The following is a 21,680-nucleotide window of genomic DNA, read 5'->3' as shown; positions in this document are numbered from 1 at the left end:
GAGAAGTGAGAGCTGATGGTTTTGTTTCACCACATTATTCACTGAGTGCACTTGTATTAACCCAGAAATTCACAGATTAAAAACTGTAATTAAAACTTAAAAGGTGCTTAACTGGATTAATGATCACCCCTTCCAGAGTGTACCCCACCTCTCGGTTCAGGTCAACTGGGATTGGCTACTGCCCCGTGTCCCTCTCAGTGTAAGGCAACATCATTTACCTCATAATTCAATCAATCTATGTAGGTAACAGAGGTGCAGGTGCATGACTGGAGCTTTCACTGGAACACAGACTAAAGAGGGACAGATTCCTTCTTGTGTTAGAACTGCGTTGAGGGCCACTTGTAGCTAAGCAGACAACCGCAGCTGAAAGGTCTGACTGTCTGCGTGGATGGTAACAACTTTATGGACGATACCATGAGTCCACGAGCGAGCATAAAAAGCAAACTGCTGCAACGGAGCAAAAATAATATGACGGTCGATACAGTCAAGATAAAGAATGGTTAGACACCGAGCCTACATCCACACTACCATTTTTTTTCTTTTTTTATAAATTTCCTTTACTTGCAATCCACACGACCTTTGCACGTTTCAAGCTGAAAATTTTGAAATGTTGCTGGCCTCGTTTCACAGTATTTTTGATGGGAAAAAATGGTGGTGTTGTGCGTGAAAATAGGAAGATGATTTTTACTCTGTAACTGGTTGCTTGATTAGTTTAAAATACAAAGTAAGACAAGGGATTCGCTTTGACCGACAACAAATTGGCACTGTACCACTACCATTGGTAGTTGAGTCAGGAAACAAATGTGGGTGACTGCACCATCGTTTCCATTCATCTTTTTCTACCCGTACATACAACGTAAACTATACAGAGACTTGCAGCATTTTCAGACTTCTCTGCTTTAGGCGATGGAGAACAGGTGTAAACGCAACAAAAGTGATGAATTTTTTGAGTAAAAAAAACTAGTGTCGGTGTCAGCTAAAACAGATGTTCTGTTTCATAGTGGCAAACTGCCCAAAGTGGCAAATAATTCACTTCTAAAGAAAATATGTTCAGGGTTACAGCCCTGAATGTCCAGGACAGGCAATGTCCATGTATGTGAGTGGTCACATGATGCACATTTCCAGGTGTGTTAGTATGGGCTGGAATTATTTCTGATACGAAGCTTAGACACTTTAGAGATAGATTTAGTATTAATATGTTGTTTTGAACACATTGCATATTGATGTGCCCAAGTTGTATAGATGATGGATGGATGGATCAGTCATCATGATGATATATTTTCAGTTGTACTGTAACAAGTACACCTTTACCCCTTAAGATTTCTCGAGCTACAACTGTTGATGCAATAATGTTTTTCACTCGTTATATCCAAACCTGAGAGAAATGGAGGAGGAAGATAAGATATACAGAAAGATCGCTGTATTTCTTCAACACACTGGGGTTGTTCTTCTCACAATCTGATTTTTCTGTGCAGTCTTTTCTTTCTTCCACAGCTCCACCGACTGCATCCACTCAGAGGGAGCCGCAGAAGTTGATCCATCAATAAGATCAGAGACGGTGGATGAGGAAAATACTGGACTCTCAGACCAGAGCAGACCAGAACAGAGAAAATTGGAGAAGTTAAGGTGAGTCGCATTCAGTCAGTGAGTTATCGGTCACTTTCAGAGGGTTTGATGAGTGTCTGGATTCATCTATTTATTATTGTATCACATTGATCGATTGTTGGGATCAGTCTCAGGGTCTGAAGGATCTTTCAGACGCTGGTGGATAAAGAGCTGATCAATGCTCAATGCTTCGTCATGATCAATTCTCTCCACAACACTCTACAGCTCTTCTGTTAGAGTGTTTCTAACAGTGAGACAGTTCCTCTTCTTGTGCTTCTTCTCCTTCCTCTCCTGACGCAGCTGCCTTCACAACAACATACACAACGTCTCATCTCACTCTTCATCTGAGACCTTTTTCCACACACAGACAGTTTCACATGTCACAGGTGTAAATAGTAAAATGACTCATGGCTGAGTTCCGTTAAGCTGCTGCAGGTTCAGTGACTTACTGGGACACATAAACATAAACAGAGCCATTGTAAATGTTATCAGTAACTCCGGTGCTTGTCCTGCTATGACATGTCAAATGTCTGCTGTGAAAACACCTGATATAACTCGTAATATAAACTAGAATGTGAGTCAGAGAGCCGCTACCTCAGCCAAGACATTACAGTCCCCTAATGAAACCACATTTAAACTAGATCCAGATATTTTTTCCATCTGCACCGAACTGCAAACGCCCAGTCCTATAAATAAATATGACTTTTCATTGAGAACTATTCTCTGAGAATTCAAGGACGATGTTGAAAAATGCACGGTGTTCTCACAATGGTTCATAAAGTGAAAACAGAAAATCCTGGCCCTGCCTCCTGATTCGGATTCACACCAAAAGCTAGAGGGATGGTGACCCACACCCAATCCTTCAATGTGGGAATCATTTTAATTCGTCACGTAGCATAATCCTGTTAACTAACAGACAGACAGAAAAATAAACAAGAGCAGAAGAAAATGTAAACTCCTTTATGGACTCAATGATGTAAATCGAATAGTAAAAGGTGAGATGATTGTAACGGATTACGGATCTAAGGATTGAGATTGTCAAAATAGATTTGAGATATACATGGACACTAGGAATGTTGTGTGTGTTCTTTTCAATACAGACGTTTATGCATCAAATGACTCAATATGCCTAAAGATTAATTTTGTAAGACTGATTATTTTGTACAACCAATAAATCATCTCAAACAAATTCTGGGTTTATCAGACGATCCAGTATAGACGTTTCTTTTGGAAGGAAATGCTGATTCTACAGATGTGTATCTTGTCTCCCCTTTTTTTTATGTACAGTTTCGAAACATTCTTCACACAGTCGTCACCATAGCGCTCCACGATGACCTCTGTGACAGATTCCTGCCAGGTTAATAAAGGGGACGGGTGAAATCCCCCACACTGCTTCACTATATAACTGATTTCACTGCTCTCTCCCAGTCACGCAGCTGTACATTCCATCACGGGACGCTGACACGTTTCCTTTCACCTCACTCTCCATTCGTCAACCCCAAGGAGGAAATCTTTTCTTCCCAGAGGTGGGAAGTTCACGATCACATGTCTCTCTCAGACACAGTGAACGCTGGGTGTCTGCACGTATCCTGACAGCGATGGATCGGGCTGAAACAAGATTCTTTCTGAGGTGCACTTCAGGAAATGACAGAAAGTGCCAATGTCCACAACGACTTGTGGCCAAATGCAGAGACAGGGTTGACTAGCAGTGCTGTATTTATAGTGTGTGACCATCTGAGCCCTGTGGAATATCATTTAACTCTTAAGGTATTACCTCCGCCAAGGAAACACGTTGTTCTCAGTGTTTAGTAACATTAAACAAAAACTACTGGACAAATTACCAAAAAACTTGATTAGAGGATGTGGTATGGGTCACAAAATGAACACATTTAAATTTGTGATTGATCAGGGAACAGATCCAGGAATTTCATTGCACCTTTGTTAACATTGTGAGATTCAACGTTTCTGTGATTTCTCGGAAAATAATGAATTGATCTTGATGGAAACAATCTAACATGTTTAGGGGGAAATATATGTTTGAGTGTTTGCAATTTACTGCAGATCTAAATAAAAATCTGGATCTAGTGGATTTAAATGTGATTTCACAAGGAGGTGCAGCGGTCGAGCTCTGCAGAGTTGTTGTCCAAGAAGAACACAATCGCTCACAAAACACCAAAAAAAAGGGAACATTAAACTTTGCCAAAGAATATGAAAAGGAGCCTGATGAATATTGGCAGAACGTTCTCTGGTCTCAAGAAACCAAAATACATTTGTTTGGATCAGAAGGGATCCAGCATGTTTGGCGTAGCGTTAGCTGCATAGCGGCGACCATGAAACATAGAGGTGGGAGTGTGCTGATCTGCTGCTTCATTAGTGAAGAAGGTGGAGGGTACGTGGCATTTATAAACAGCGCTGTGAATGTTAATTTCTACTCGGAAATACTGAGCGAAACGGTGACTCACAGTCTCAAAGATCTTGGCAGGAGAGAGATTTTTCCGACATGACAACGATCCCGAACCCACAAGAGTTTGTAGAGAGGGGGGAAAAAATCAGGAAAGAAGGACTTGGCCAAGTGCGTCCGCTGACTTGAGTCCAACTCGCCCTCTCTAGAGGATTTTAAAGCAGAAGGTAGAGCAACAAAAGCCCTGAAGCAAAGAGCGCCTGAGAAGAATCACGTGTGAGGAGCGAACGTCTCACCACAGATTGGTGTAAAACTGCAAGTATCTACGAATCGGACCGGGACCTCATTAATGAAAGAGCTGGTGGCTTTTGAGCACAATTTGTTCTTAATTATCTAGCTTTCTTTTTTATTATATTTCTATCACTCCCTTCAGATTTTTCCAATTAATTGGCTTGACTAAATGGAAATGATTTGTAACATTTTAGAAATAATAGCAACAATAATTACAACTTTATTTTTAGAGCACCTTTAACGAAGTGCTTAACAAAGAGGACAAAATACAACAAGAATCCAAATCATCCAGTTACAATTAATACAATTTTATTTGTATAGCGCCAAATCATAATATAGATTATTCCATGTCGATTTACATAGCAAGTTCGAGACCTTGAAAGATGCAGAGAAACCCATCACTTCCCGTTAGTACATAGATATATGATGTAAAGCAGCAAACTATTACAGTCAGGGAATGTATTTCTTCTTGTTGAAATACTTCTGTTAGACAGCAATTTATTAAAATGTAAAGTGTGCCATAGTGTATACATTAGCACTTATCAAATCTTATTATTGTAACAAGGAAACATTAATTTACAAACCAGCAGCTACTACATTTTAAACGAATACGTGTTTTCTGCATAGCTATATAAGGTGGAGTAAATGATCATACAAAACATACAAAAGAAATGACTTGACAACTCAGGAACTGGTCCCAGGTAGTGCAGACCGGTTACTAGCAATGCTTCATTAAGGCTTGATTGTGTCCCATCCAGTGAAGTGGAACGTCATCATAACCACTGGCAAGAATCTCTTCAGTTTTTAATACGGATGCACCATTAGATCCTGAGTGATACAAACCAGGACAGCAGGACTGTGTGTGAGGATTTTTAATCACATTCAGAGCACATGCACATTAATATTCACATCAATATGTCAGAGCCACCACTTGCCAAAATAGTGCAACCACACAATTTTGCATCCATAACTGATTATACTAATTGCACCCCCCCCCCCCACCCTCTCATTATAAAGCAGTGAATAGTCTTAAGTTGGCGCCTCAGTTTGTGTCTTTACCTCAGAAATGCGTCTGATTGATGCGGCGCTCGCTCGAGGCAAAGCGGCGAATATAATGAGTTCTATCACCGAGATCAGCCAACGAGGAGCCGACTTGTGTCTCAAGACAAAAGACGTTCTAAATCAAGACGTATGGTGGGAGGGGAGAATGGAGTCCATCGGCGCGCTGACAAAGCGCAGCGCAGCCGAGAGGATTATGAAGCACCGACGCTCCGACTGTATCCGTTAGACGGAGGGTGCGGCGAGAATGTAAATGTAAACGTCGCATGACAGTAACTCCTACGTGATGTAGGAGATCACTGTGCTCGGAGGGTGTGGGCACACCCTCTCCTTTTATACCGAGCGATGAGGAGAACAATGCATTAGGGACAATGTGCGCGTCGTAAAACTGAAAATCAGAAGTGATGGGTTGGAGATTAGAGTTTGTAAAAGAGGAAAATTCCTTTTTGTAATTTATTTATATCCCAGGACTGGAGGCTCAGTCCATGCAAATGACTTTTCTCACTAATATGAATTCTTTATGTATTCAATTATACTTGTATTCATCAGAGAGAGAGAGAGAGAGAGAGAGAGAGAGGGAGAGAGAGAGAGAGAGAGAGAGAGATATTTCGGATTTAGATGGAATGCAAATTTATAAAAACCGACGTTTCACATGTTCATGCATCCTGCCCATATGTTTGCATTAAACTGATGGATATCTTCATAGTTCTACAAATAATAAAGTGCGTGCCTCTCTTTATTAAAGATGAGATCCTTGTCTTAGGCCTGAGAGAAAGTCACTAATGGTCACATGGGTGCAGCACGTGACGGATGAGTTGCTGACCTGCTGTGTCTCTCGCTAGTCTTCTGTTCACACAGGGAGCTGCTTCTCGATGTTTAGCCTTCACGTCCTGCAATAATAACAAAAACCTTGTTAAAGCAATTGAATGGAATCAGTCATCAAAAGCGCTTTAACTTTGTAGGAAGTGAAAGGAATATATATGTTTGTGACATTTTCGACATATAATCGTTGAAACTGTCGTCGCAGATCATTTTCACTGCATGTGGAGGGAAATGGTGAGAACCAGAATCTGTAGAAGCTCAAAGGCGTTAGACCCACCTGAGACAGTGTGGTGGCCGCTCTACTTGGCTTTAAGTGCAATATGACTTCATAAAAACTGATATTTTTCACGTTTATATATCCTGTACATCTTTTCGAAATGAGTGTGCAACTACCAATCGATCGTTTTCACAGTTGTATAGATAAGAAAGTGATTGCCTCTCTTATCTCTCTTCCCTGCCTAACACAAGATGAGAAGTTAGAGAAGGTCACACAAACAGCCCCTGTGCTGGGCCGTGAAACAAAAGCTTGAGAGACACAAAAACAACATTCACAGAAGAGGACTTCTGTTTTTTTTTCCCTTGTGGTATTTGAAAACTAAGGAGACAAAGCCACAGGACAGCGTGGCACATCTAATGAGGAAGAAACCTGTCAGCCGTACGCAACTCACGTCTGCAGGGTGTGACCGCTTCGGCTCCGTCGCGGGCATCACAGCTTTGGCGAGGTTTACAACAACGTTCCTCTGGGGAGCGATGTCTTTTTTGTTGCTTTGTTTTTACGACAGACATCAACTCCTCCAGATACCACTCACGATAAATCACGCGCGGCTAAACTTTTTTTTTTTTTTTTTTTTTTAAACACCCCATAATTTCCTCTGCGTTTGGTCGTCGTTTGGAATGTGCCATCAAAACAGCCCTGCCAATTAGATTTTAATTGCACCTGAGAGGATCAATGGAGGCCTGCCTACCCCCCCGCCCAGCCTTCTTTTAATGATAATAAGACTGCTGCACTTGATATACAGTGGGTGTCAGGGTGGGCTGCCAGCCTTCTGCAAAGTCACTTTAATGATTCTCTTAGGTGGCAGGTGCTGCAGAAAACCAAACCACAGCAGAATCACTTTATTCCCACAAGGTCACACAGCGAGGAGCCTCCCTGTTCCCTTTTGATAAATATTTCCTTCATTCCTTCACTCCTGTTTCCTCACTCACTGATGATTCCTTCTCCTCCCTTCACCTATTTATTTTCTCGGCTCCTTTCAGATGGTGAGGGAGCCTTGGCTTTAGAGGTGTGTGTGTGTGTGTGTGTGTGTGTGTGTGTGTATGTGTGTGTGTGTGTGTGTGTGTCAGGGGGGCAGCTGATGTCTGACCGAAGGTGTTTTCTCGGCGCGGAGGGAGACAAAGACGCAAACCCACACAGTTACATTGTGAACCGGAGGAGTGTGTAATTTCCATCGCTCGCTGCTCTCTCTCTTTTTTCACCTCCTCTCTCCTCGATCCATCCCTTGCCCTGTGCCCCTCCCACGCACCGGTCGGAAATGCAGCCTCAAAGCGTCACCACCCACAGCCCAAGCTCCGAGACCACGGTCTGCCACAAAAAGACTCCCCCTTACAACGATTCCATTTCCCTCACTTCCACGTGGATGTGCATGCAGGCCTCTTGAAATGAGTGTATCATGCACAGCGTGTATCATGTCAGCGCTGCAGCAAATCCCGATACTCTGAAGCCTTGTGGTATGGAAATGACTCACAATTTAAACAACCTTATATCTACACGCAAACACACACACACAAACATGCCACTACACATGTACACATGCCACTTTGTGGAAACGGATATGAGAGGTAATGTCACAGTCTCCATCAACAGCCCCGTGGCTCTTCCTTTCAAGGCGCCTTGCCGATATCGCTGCATTGCCACAGTGGGTTTGGAAACAGAGAGCCATCCGTCTAAACAAAGGCGCGGCAACAGATCAACTCCGCTGAAAGAATGCGCCGAGTTGCTCGGAAGAATTTGGGATTACAATCACATGTGATCTATGATTCATGAACGGTGTTGATATATTTATGGATGTCTGCTGGAGACGTTTTCTTTCCAGCAGCAGCAGCAGATGTGCATAATGTGAAGCAGTCGGCCCCGGAGACTTCTCTCCTCCTGGATTTATCCGACACCCTCTCCAGTCTGGTTGTTATGGACAGACTGTTACTGTGCACAGCATCACAGTGCACAGCAGAGCCCGGTCAGATATCCTTATATTCTCATATAAAAGCTGGCATTCTGGTCGATGGCCACATCCCAAGTGATAGCCACAGCCGGCCCAAATATAAAGGGACAAAGCAAAAAGTGGTGAGAAGAGGAACAGCTTGTTCTGTGGTGAAATCCACCAATAAGCATCATGTGCATTTCACAGCTTCTAATTCCACCAGCACAAAAAAAACAAGAGCGTTACTCACACTGCTCTCCTGCTTTGAGTTTCCATCTCGTATTTGAACCACAAATCCTGTTTTCGTTCGGTAATTAATTCCAGTAGTTTCATCTTTTTCCAATAGTTGACTCAAACTAAACAGTCCACGCAGATGTATCAAATAAAAATGTGAAAATGAAAACAGAGTTAGGGCTCAGTTTCATTGACGGAAGCTTAACAGCGATCAAAAAACGGTTTGTTTTTGTTAGAGAAAGCAAATTCGGAAACAGCAAAGTGGTAACTATGACACAACGCGTCTGTTGCAAGGAATGTACTGAGGTAATGTACGTTCTGAAATCATTAATAAAATCACTAGTGCGTTAAAACAGGAGCAGAGGCCTGTTTATTACAATGAGATATTTATAAAAACAGGGAGGATTAACAATAGAGGCATCTCTCTAATGTAAGCCTGTTTTAAGTGAAGGCCTTGCTGTATCAACGTCTTCCTCATTGGTTGAAGTATAAATAAAGATTACCACAAATGGGGGAGTAGTATAAAGAAAAAAGTTATTTTCAGTTGAATTAAAGTTTTGTGACTATAATGTAAAAGAAAAAATTAGTTGGACTTCAGTGAAAGTAGTAAACAAGTAAACTTGCAATATAATGGCAAAGAAAATACAAAAATATAAATTGAATGGAAAGTTCCAGGTTAAATTGTCTACAAAAAAGGAAAGCTAAAAAAGGAAAAAAAACTGTAAACGCTCCCTTGGCCCACCTGGGTACATTGCACTTCTGAAACAGTCCCTAACTTCCTTCATTAATCCCCTGTCAAGTCTCACTAATTGCTCGGCTTAAATATCAGATCATGAGGTAAAATAATAACAGAACATCAATAAAAAGCTTTATCATAAACAAATCAAATGTTATTAAGGAGGAACCTCAGAGAATGTCAAAATATGAAGATTGATATCATCATATCTTGATGTTTATAACCTGTCTTTACACGTTTTTTCTAATCTCGAACAGGCGCCAAGAGCGGAGCGTCTAATTTAATACGATTCCTAAACAGGTTTCTAAACAGATGTATACTATAAAAACCTCTTGTACTTTTAAAATGTTGATGGTTATGTGTTTTCCTGTCAGTAAATCTCTCTAGAGGAAATGAGCTACAGCGCAGTGCCGTGTATTTCCGATATGAGAAATAACGGACCCCATTCATCTCCTGAATGTGCTTCTTGTAAACAACAGTACGTATAACATGCCCCAACAATCAATATGAAACCTGCATAAAATATATTGATTACTCGCACTCAATGTAGTATCACAAGAAAAGCTGCCTCTGTATTTATTTACAACCAACGGCTTTCAATGGCTTCTCCTGCAAGACAACTCCAATGACTTACAATGTATCTGGCTGCATATTCCAACATCAGCATTGGTGTGACAGATGAGAGCAGCGTCACATCAACATTGTGAGAAATGTTGATACCACCCAAGCAACACGGAGAGTTTGTGAAAAATTTAGCATACGAGTTACAGACGTGATATATAAAATAGAAAAAAATCAACTCTAAATATTAATATTAGTATCCCATCTAAAGGTGGCCAAGTATGGCAATGAGTCATGATTGCTGTCTTTGTCTGTGCATTGGTTGTGTTCTTTTGTGTGTTTTTTCCTCGTCCTTTGAAGATTTGCTAAATCATGTTATGTCTCGGCCCCTGGACAAGGGATGACACTTATGACACACATTAACCTTGAGGAGACGAAGGCCAAAAGAGCAGACGCGTCAATATAGAAATCACAACAACACCGTAATCTGTCCAAATATTTACAAATTCAATTTCATTAACTGAAATTCCTTACTAGCAAAAACACAGGAGAAAACATTGACAGAAATGAAAACGGACAAAAACAGGAGAATGCAGAATTCAAATGACAGAGGCTCATGTGGCAGGTTAGGAGAGGAGGGGGACATGTTGCCACTTGCAGCTCAACCACGCCGTCTTTGGTCTCCTCATAGGTCGCAGAGAAGGAAAACACCACGGACTAACAACAATGTTACAGTTGTAACACAATGTTGCACTTCTGTCATTTATAAACTCTGATTCTGTTTAGAGACATTTTTAAGATTAACATGCTTACATTTAAATAATCTATAGGTCTGTCGCTCCTGATTCTTGTTTTTTGCTCTTTGCTATTATGCATATATTGGAAAGTGGTGTCCGAGTGTTGTTTAAACACACAAATAAAACAGAATTTGTTTACAGCTTCCATGTTTTCTTTCCTCCACATTCCCACTTCTAAGCACACAAACACACCAAAGTCGGAACAGCGGCTTCACAGCTCAGGTAAGGGAGCTACACTCCAGCTACAATATGTCTTTTCACTGGTTCCACGGAACAGAGAAAACAACACAAGAAGAACGAGTGGAACAAAGCCACAGAGCTCAACTGCCTCACGACAACGCTGTTTATTTTTATTTCCACAAAATCCACCCTTCTTTCACCCCCCACATCATGCAAAGTCCCCGCCATGTTGTCTGATCTGCTCCTCGCTCCGATATGCAAAAAAGCGCTGTTTGTTTGAGGAGGCTCCCTAATGCTGCTGACACTGTTGAATGCATGTGTGTGTGTGCGCGTGCCTGTGTGTGTGTGTGTGTGTGTGTGTTTGTGTGTGGCCTGGAGAAACCCAGAGAGTCGTGGCAGGCAGCAGCCCAGTGTCCATGGGAATAAAGATGAGGTAGGTGGATTAACATGTTTGGACAGGGAGACGGATTGTTTGAACAGTGTTACCGAGTGAATGACTGACTGAAGAACAACACTGACTTATGTGGAGGGAGGGAGAGATTGCCCTGAACCTGTCTTGGCAATGTGTGTGTGGTGTGTGTGTGTGTGTGTGTGTGTGTGTGTGTGTGTGTGTGTGTGGGCTGTATAAAACCATCAGTTCCTGGATCGGACAACTTAATAGTCACTTACCTGAAACTGCTTGCATGCACGTCCGGTTGCATCATGTAGAGTAACAGCTCGGAGCAAAGTACACAGATCTGCCTCACCATTAAAAAACAGCTACTGCAGTTTTCATGTCGTGGCTCATCAGCGCATGTTGTAAATGAAACATGACACCACGGGGCTATCGTTTACACAGCGTGAATATTACAGCGCTTTAGGTTCTAAGTTGCTGTTGTTTTGTTGGTACACTCAAGCAGCTTAAATAATACACAAGTATGTTGCTTGTGGAATTCCTATATTTCAATATTGTATGTGAACAAAGTGTCTGGACTCCCGGTGTAGCAGGGCTGGAACAGGCTGCAGGTGTGTAGGATAAATCAAACTTTCTCCCATCGTTCTTTAAATCCAAACACAAAAAGTTCAGAGACAGGGCCTGCATTTAACAAAAAATGTTATATAAAGAAAAATAGAAGTTAAAGCCTCCCTATTCTACTCCTACTCACTTTCGAAAGGATTAAAGTTATATTATTACGCTTCTCACGCCTCAAAGTGCACTTCAATTCAAGCAACGTGCGGAAGATTTAAGCCAAAATAAAAACAAATCAGACCAAGACGACAAGATGTCTCCGTCTCAAAAATATACAAAAGCCCCCTCATGAAAACTAATGGCAGTGCTTTGCATTTAGTGTTGGCGGGTCTACCTATCACCGCCGGACAGCAGGGAAACGCAAGACACTTCTTAATTTTTTTTTCTGTGTTTTGATTTAATCTTAATGCAGTGTTAAAAAAAAAATCACGTCACAATGAAAAACAATTCAATCAGGTGTCGTCTTTGCATTCTGTACGAGTGCAAACAGCAGACACTGATTAAGCTGCAGTCTGTTGCATTTTCTCTGGTCGTCATTCTGGCTCTAAATTCTCCTTATTGAATGTTTTCTCGGATGCAACTCATCTCCTTGAAACACGAGTTTTTATAACTGTTTCCCTTTTATAACTGTTTCCATTTAGACTATTTCTGATGAATTAAGCCAGAGACCAATTAAGAGAATGATGTGAGATCGTGTTTGGTATCAATACACAGTTCTGAGTTACAATTCTTATGGAAATAACTCTTTCAATAATGTTATTTTATATTCTATCAGTATGATGATAGCAGTTTAATTTATGGACATTGGGAAGTTCTATATTATATAATAATTAAGTTGTAAACGGCCTTTTGTGCCTTCAGAAGCAGTTGTGAAAAGTTGGCTCTATGTCATCCTGTTTCTGTCTCAGGGCTCAGAAGAAATCAGAAGTTTATCGCACAACACACCCAAACATCTGACTTGTTGGTACTCAAGTTTAATTGGGGGTAAAGTAGGCAACCGGTTTTGACAAGGAGAAAGAATGGAGCTCTAAAGCAAATTAAAAAGATATTGATTATCAGTAGGTATAGGTTTACCAAAAGTTACGAGTTTGGGAAACAATGTTAAACACTACCCACAATCCTCAGGTATAGTAGCGACGTCTCTGATTGGTGGAGCCTGCTGTTTCCATTAAAATGTTTACTACAATGCACAAGTCAGGTGGACTATAACTGGATAATTCAGCGTTACTACCCTATAAACTGAATGGAAAATGATATTATATTAAAGAAACAAACTACACTTTACTGCAACACTATATAACAAAAGAAGCGGTGAAAGCCATTGCACAGGGATCATTTGTAAGACATTACACTTAATATATTGAAACAGTCTTTTATCTTTGCCTTTTTTTACATGTCCACTTTCTTTCTTTGCTCTGGGTCAAATGTTTTATAGTCAAAATTCTTCCAGTAGCTGCTCTTTGTGGTTCCAGGCTTAAAACTCTTTTTATGAGGATTTTCAAAAACGTAAATTGAGAAAATAAATGGAAAATTGACTTTACTGGAGTCCCTCTAAAAGTGGGCGGTCACTGTTACGCTCTATATGTGGTTCTTATGTGTCACTTTTGAAAGAAAACTGTAACAGAGCAATACTCAACAAGCTACTGTCTGACTGTAACTGGATTTATACAACAAGGGAGAGTTGTTAAGGTGGACATTTTTGATGTAGAAGAGGTGTTTTCAAATTCGGACAGAGTTGCCCCCTTAAACAAAATAAAGACAACTATCATCAAGGAACACAGCTGTGCCTATGCAGACAAGACTTCTTCTTCTCCATTGGTTGGTGCGTTTCACCCCAACACACTTTGTTTCGCCCCATTTCGTGGTGAACCTTACTCACGCAGCCCGCACTGGTAAAGATGCAAGAAGAATGAAAATAATATATCACGACAAATTATGATACATTACAGCCACAGCTATGGGAATAGAGTTATTTGGCCAACACGGATTCTGATAAAAACTACAATGTCCAAGCTGCATCTTAAGCTGTGCCAAGCCCGATCCTTTGACCTCATTTGAGGAGCTTAGCTGTGTTTGGCCGTGCTCAGGCAGCAGACAGCAGGAGGTCCACTCCTGGCACAGGAGGCCACACGACCAGATGGAGAAGTAGATAATTATAGTTCTGTTCAATGGGACCACTGACCACTTTTAGTGGCCTCATTGTACTTGTTTTGAATGGGTTTTAAAGTTACTGTAAGCGACAAGAAGGTAGGAGAGATACTAGAAAAAGTAACTTGAATCTTTGTCAATTTATGTTGCTGCCAGTGTAAAGTAATAGTTGTTTTTTATTACTATTTCAAATTATTAAAAGTTGACTACTCTCAAAAATGTTTTTCACCAACAGCCGGTGCAGGCCATGGCTTAGAACAGCGCGCACATATGTCTGGAACATCAGCGGATGAGTACTTCCTGCCAGTCGTTTCAGATGTTGGAAACAATCTCTGCTCTAATTGGGGAGATGAGGTTCTCCATCATTTTTATATCATAACTTATTGCCTTTTCCTGCGAATCACATTTGTGGCCAATTTTAGTCAAACTGGGGATGAGATATGGTTTGGTATTCCAGGAGCAGCCACACAGGCACGGTGTGTGGACATCTGTGTGTGTGTGTGTGTGTCGACTTTGTATCGCATACAACCACTTTTCTCTAAGACGTGACCAAAATGCCAAGGGGACACATTTCTTTGAAGGCCATTACGCACAATCTAATGAGCTTTGATGCTTTTTTAAGGGACACCCTTGGTCGGAAACACAGCGCTGCCTTCCTCATAAGTCCAATTTAATCTTTCTCTTATTATCAATTATGTAACGTTGCTAGAGGTGTGTGTATGTATGTGTGTGTATGTATGTGTGTGTATGAGAGAGAGAGAGAGAGAGAGAGAGAGAGCGAGAGAGAGAGAGAGAGAGAGAGAGAGACACTCAGGCCAGAAAGCAGATGCTGAAATCCTCACATCTTTCCAACCAAAAGAAAATGGTGTGCATCGGTTAACTTTTTTTAACGTTTCCTACTAGAAGAGTAACTCAGATTCATAGTCTGTGTCTGGATTTATAACACAAAAAAAAGTGTAAAGGCTGACACACTGGCCTCCCTCAAACATGACGACGACAACTGATTAAGAGTGTCAGAACAGATTTCTGACTGTTCAGTAATAACACCCTATTATGATCAAGTGGTGGGTAGGCTCCACCACTATAGACCTTTCTGTCTGTAGCAGTCTCAAAAGAAAACAAGGATCAGTACGTCACTGTAGTACTTGGAGACATATATAGGTATAGTACCAGAGACTCACGTCTATGACACTGACAACACAGACTGATCCTTGCGCTGATGCCCACGACAGCTAAGTAAAGGAACACAGACGCAGGAGCCTCTACTTGATGGAAACATGGCAGAGGTAACCTGTAACACTGAGGAAAGAGGAATTCAACCAGGAGACGTCACCATGGATGAACCCTTGACAAATACATGAGTTTAATGGGAATATAGGATAAAACTAGGTGTTTACTTTGTGAAACCAATAAAGAGCTGCTCTCAACGTTCAAGACAACACCAATTTAAGAGCAAACATTTGATGTTAGCCTAACCCTAACCCTAACAAATAAATGGAATAAATAAAAGTGTGTATACAAATGAGTTTAACTAAAATCACAAAACATTTTTACCAAAAGTGCCAACCTTATGTATGTAAAATGTGTATCAAATGTATGAATACATGTAACTTTATATAATCAAATCACTTCCAAGTATTTGATGTAATCACATCAACTCACCATGAAAGAAAGCTCTTCAAATTACCCTTTACATCAGATGTATGTAATAAAGCTACATAGACATCGAATGTGTAATTCAAATACATAAAGTTTGCATTTCTGGCAAAGAAAATGGAGACTCTCCAATATGCTATTGGTTCAGTGTTACACAGTTACACAACTGTTACTAGCCTCTCTCTCTCTCTCTCCACAATATAAATGAATTTGAATTGACATATTGTTGAATTATATGAATATGCTACAGTAACAGACAGGCCAATATTGCTCTTCCAATAAGGTGTCCCTGAATGTTATAATTAAGTGTCCATTTAACATGAATATATAAATATTCAGAATTGTAGAGTTTCATTTTATTGGGAGATTATCCTGCACTCATATAAGGCAGTGTAGTGACTATTTTGTTTTAGCATTATTTATCACTGAAAAAAAGTCCAGGCAATGGTTACACACTCATTAAGAGTTTACATAGAGCCCTTGAAGGTTTCATTCCCAGGATAAACCAATACATTTTTCATAGGGCATTACACATATGTTTTTTTGGCTGAGATATTGCAAGACGTGCCTTCGGGGAATAAAAGACAAGAGGACAACACAGATAAGGGCTCTAAAATGTTTGTGAAAACTCGCAGAGCTTCAAAGAACCCTTCCAGACAGAAAAGAAGAGGAGGGACACAGTGTCTTCATTAATGTCCCAGACATCATGAAACAGAGGAAGGCTGCTTTCTCCAATCTCATCAGTAATGTGCCTGCTACACCCTCAACCAGGAGACCCTGAGAACCCAGGCAGAATTGGGCAAATGCCAGGCATCATGCAACAAACAGGAGCACGCGTCAGATATCAAGCAGAAGCTAATAGCTCCCAGTCCGACGGGGGTGCTTGAATACCTGTATCGTGACAAGAGAAGAAGAGCAGCAGGGAACCTGTGAGAAGCTGCGGGAGACTCAAAGTGACAGAACAATGTATCTGTCTGAGCACAGTGGCATCTGTTAACACTGAATATTAATCTAATACAATTACATGAGTAGTAGTAATGACGTACTACAACCTGATATATTGGCCTACACAGGGTTGTTGGTGCCAGCAATCGATTCTCCAGAGGAGGGAAGCAGATGAAGCATGAGGCCGAGCCACATCCCTGTAGCCCACTGGTACATTTATTTAAGATGCAGTGTGGCTCGTAGCAGCTCATCCTATGTTCAGATTGGTTTATTTCCCCCGCGGAACGAAGGCTGATGTTGTGACAAACCCAAAAAGAAGAAGTATACCTGCTACAAACTCTATCCCTGTACGGTCACATGCAGACAAATGGACTCTAGTGAGAACAGTGGTAAAGTGAGTGGATACTTCACATCACTGAGAACAACAGCAGCTCTGAACGAAGAGGAAGCCTCTGCATTTGACCACAACCAACCTTTTCAGGGGATCCCACCAGCTGCAGCACGAGGACGGATCCTCCAGAGGTGCAACACAGCTCGTCACTGACTCCACACTGAAGGTGGAGATCTTTTCTGACCAAAGAGTAGCAGTATACTCTGAGTAAATTACTTTATGCCCTAGCTGTTTGTGTAACTTTGCTTGGTACATTTACATTATATTATATTATATTCAGGCTCCACTGCTTACTATATTTGACTGATGGGACTGGGTCAGAACACCTAAATTAAATATAGTTATATTAAATACAAATCTCCTGTGTTAAGCCATTACTACAATAATCTACCTTTGCCAGGAGCTCTGCAGAGAAATGGTGCAAATAAAAATTCAGGCAAAAGCAAGAAAACAAAACTCACAAAAACTCATCCCTCATTTTTCTGCACTGCTGTTAGCTAACTGAGGGAAAGGGACCGCTACTCACAGTAGGTCTAACGTCTGAGACTGTTGGACCCTGTATGTGTTTCTTCAGATTTCAGGTTCGGAGCTTTTGATAAAAACTTTATTTTCTGGCTTTACACATCTGCACCGGACAAGTTAGAGTGATGGAAATATTTAATTATAAGAAATGTATGGCTATGTTGGACTTTTTCAACATTTTTTTAAGGATCCTGACCACATGAACACAGACACCTCTCAAATGCTACAAATAACTCTTACATGGAACTAATCTTGTGGTTAATGTGATTACAGACAAAGAAAAAGTCACTTTGAAATGTTCACGAAAAAAAATTAAGAAAATCTCTTAGACATGATTTCAAATCCTGCAGGATGCCGGAATTTAGAAATCAGATCATGAGGCAAAATTGGTACTCTTGCAACCCCTGCCAAGCACTTATCATGACTGACCTGATAAAAAATTAACTGATAATAAATGTCCATATTAAAACCAGTGATACTTTCCAGTGATGCACATGTAAATATGTGTCTGTTTTTCAAGGCAGGGACTCTGATTTAAAAAAAGAAGGATACAATCTATTTGTGCATATAAACACCAGATTGACTACTTGACTGAAGGCTTAATTAACTGGCTAATTGTCTGATTGCCTTCAATGTGCTCCTGCACACAGACCTGAATTCAGCAGCTATCAATCATTGCCGCATTAGTATCCAGACATTAGTATAATTACAGAAATCAGATGAGACCAGTGACGAGAGGATTGGCAGCCACTTCATGCCTTTTCAGTACGTGTGTGTGGAGAAAAAAGCACTTTCGACCTGCTTCTCCTTTCAAGCGAAATGCAAAAACAAACACGTGGAGTGCTGCCAGGTACAGTTGGAGGAGGGCACACAATTAGAAGCATTCTCCATGTGGCATGCATCAACAGGGTTTATGGGAAATGTTCTTCAAATTGGAAAAAGCATTATCACTAACTGCAAAGACTGGTGTGATATTGAGTTGTTACCCGTGGTTTTGTTGGTTTTCCTCTAAGAGGATATAACTGGCTTTTGGGAGATATTCCCTTTCCCCCATTGTGAGTCATAACAGCCTCATTTGTCTTTGCTCATCACGCGTAATGGACATATAGCTGTGGTGCACAACACTCACATTTTAAACCCGTCTCACTCTTTTGTGCTGGTCTCCCAGCTCCAGGAATCACACACTGAACCACTGCTGGGTTTGAGACACACTAAAGACCATGAGTGAAAATATGGGGAGCTAATTCATGCAAATTTTAAAAATGTGAAAATCATAAGTCATGATTAATAATTGACATGCTTCGATGCATCTCCACAAGTTAGTCGTTTCTTTTCTGACAGAGAGAAGGGATCGTACGAGGAAACAGAAAGGTTTACCTCTGGGTCGACTCCCAGAGAGCCCGGCCGATATCCATTTCCAACTCCGTTCTGTTTGAGCGCAGGGATCGATGCTTTGTGTAGAAATATAATAAAGGAGGAAAAAAATACAAAGGAATGCTAGAAAGATATTTCTCCAAGCAACAGCATAACAAAACACACAGTGTGTGTGAGCTGCCTGGTAATTAAATGGGTGGAAAAGAGTAACTCTTGTTCCGAAGTTTTACTGCGTGTGAATGTGCTGAAACATAGGAAACACTGACAGTGCCATTTGTCAGCAGGATCCTCATTTCAGAAAGTGTTTACCATGTTAACTGTTGTTACAGCCCTTTTTTTTAATGACTACGGAAACACAGGGAGCAACATAATGGGTTCACAAGTTTACTGCGAAGATTCTACCAAAATGAAATGAACAGGACGAGGACAGGAAGGAATCACTGGTGTTTGTTACAAAAAGGAAAAGTAACAAATGTTACAAATGTTAACAGATAGGACTGAAGGACGACATCATATCAGGGTCTCTGAAGAAATAAAAATTCCTCACACAAACTAGAAAAATTTGATGTCTGTAAAATTACAGAGCTACACATAATCACAACTATAGGCCGAAAAAATCAAAACAGCAAGCTCCACATTTCACCATCATGGGCCTGATCCACAGCAGCCTGCACCTCACAGGCAGCAAAGTTCAGTGTCTGTGTCTACCAAAGTGTGAAACATTCACAAACACACATTTACTTGCAAATCCAACTTATATGGAACAAAATATTTTTTTTCCTACTTTGTAAAATATACAACACATATCCTCAATATGTACTAGGATAATCCAATACAGAACCAGGAATACAAACTAAATAAATTATTAACTTTATATACAGTGTTGTTGATATCGAGCATGTATTTATTGTTGTTCAATATATATACGTTTGAAGTAAAAAGTAAAGCTGCTGGTACTGTGGATCAGAGGAGGCACTGGACCACAGAGCAGACTACATGTCCACACAGCAGGTCACACTCAACATTCAGACCGATTCTGAGAACGGATGAAAACGACACATGATGGAAGAATTATTATGAAGATAAATGTTAAATCCTGTATTTATAAAAATAGCTTTTCTAGTGTTAAGGACCACTTAAAGAGTTTTACAGCTCAGTTCATTGCCATTTACCCATTCGCACACACATTCAAACATGTCAGTGCATCTATTGGCAGCACTTTTTCTGTAAGGAGCACTTCAGAGTACAGCATCTTGCACAAGGACACTTCGTCATGGAGATGGAGAAGACTGGGATCGACCCGCCGACCTTCTGGTTATAGGACGAACGCCCTTATTTATTTATGAGTTTATTTATTTATGAGAAACGGGTGAGTTTTTCCAGGTACTCTGGCTGGATGGATGAATGGATTATAACAGGTCAATTTCCCAGTGGACATGTCATAGTAGGAAAAGAACAGGAGTTACTGATAACATGAACAATGGCTCTGTTCAGTTCATGTGTCCTAGTAAGACACTGAAGCTGCAGCAGCTAAATGGAACTCAGCCACGAGTCATTTTACTATTTACACCTGTTACATGTGAATCTGCACAGGTCTGTACAGCTCCGACATGAAGAAGAAGAAGAAGAAGCAACAGAAGAAGAGGAACTGTCTCACTGGTAGAAACACTCTAACAGAAGAGCTGTATAGTGTTGTGAAGAGAATTGATCATGACGAAGCATTGAGCATTGATCAGCTCTTTATCCACCAGCGTCTGACAGATCCTTCAGACCATGAGCCAGATCCCAACAATCGATCAATGTACAATAATAAATAGATGAATCCAGAAACTCATCAAACCCGCTGAAAGTGACCGATAACTCACTGACTGACTGCGACTCACCTTAAATTCTCCCATTTTCTCGTCCGTTTCTCTGCTCTGGTGAAGAGTCGGCAACGCTCAGGCCCTGTTCAGTCATTCATTTCTCACAGCGCTCCTCTTCCTCTTTTCCTGCACATTCCAGTGAGAGTCCAGTATTTTCCTCACCCACCGTCTCTGTTCTTCTTGATGGATCAACTTCTGCTGCTCCCTCTGAGCGGATGCTGTCGGTGGAGCCGTGGATGAAAGAAAAGACTGCACCAGAAAGATATCAGGTAAGATAAGATAATCCTTTATTAGTCCCACGACAGGGAAATCTGCAACCACATGAGTGTGTTGAAGAAATACAGTGAGAAAGATTGTTTTGAATGTTTCAGTGAATGATCTGATTTCTGTAAATCAGATCATTCGCCTCGACTTCTCTCAGATCTGATCTGGTGATCTTAAATTCTTTATGCAGGTGTCTTGTCTCATAAATATCTGATCCCATGACGTCCCTGACATGAAGCTCCTGGATAAGGAGATGTCATCTAGGATGGATAAAACACTTTTGTACACATATTGGGAAGATTCTGAAATATATATATATGAAGCTCTTGAAGCTCCCTAAATGCTTGTTAACTGAGGATGAAGGGAAACCAATCAACACTTTGTGTTATGTGAAATACATTAACAGCAGGGGTGTCACAAAAGGGTAAAGGCAAAGCAGACAACTGCCTGGCTCCCCAGCTGAGAGAGGGGCCCCCTGAGGACGGCTGATTTTGTTGGTCCACTGCAACCACAATCTTGTGAGAACTTCTTAAAATTCTACTAGCGCCTATGTGCAGGAGACTGAACGACACCACTGCCTGAAGCCCTCTAAAGAAGCCAGTGTCAGTATAGCTCTCCGCTG

The 21,680-nt window shown here is 41.0% G+C and overlaps 1 long non-coding RNA gene across 2 annotated transcripts; it reads right to left on the bottom strand.

Annotated features, from left to right (window-relative positions):
• Window positions 1-4,590: 4,590 nt before the first annotated feature.
• Window positions 4,591-21,079, bottom strand: LOC133973719 (uncharacterized). Of its 2 annotated transcripts, none has more exons than XR_009924595.1 (3): window positions 20,813-21,079; window positions 6,180-6,246; window positions 4,591-5,125 (listed from the first exon to the last, which is right to left on the bottom strand). It is a non-coding gene; the product is annotated as an uncharacterized LOC133973719 (long non-coding RNA). The 2 variants fall into 2 exon arrangements; XR_009924596.1 differs by lacking the exon at window positions 20,813-21,079 and adding an exon at window positions 11,554-11,640.
• Between the last annotated feature and the right edge of the window lie 601 nt (window positions 21,080-21,680).

The sequence above is a fragment of the Platichthys flesus genome, chromosome 18 (genome assembly GCF_949316205.1).
Source record: "Platichthys flesus chromosome 18, fPlaFle2.1, whole genome shotgun sequence".
Taxonomy (NCBI): domain Eukaryota; kingdom Metazoa; phylum Chordata; class Actinopteri; order Pleuronectiformes; family Pleuronectidae; genus Platichthys; species Platichthys flesus.
Note: the sequence above shows the minus strand (reverse complement) of the source record. Positions and strands in the feature narration are given on the sequence as shown.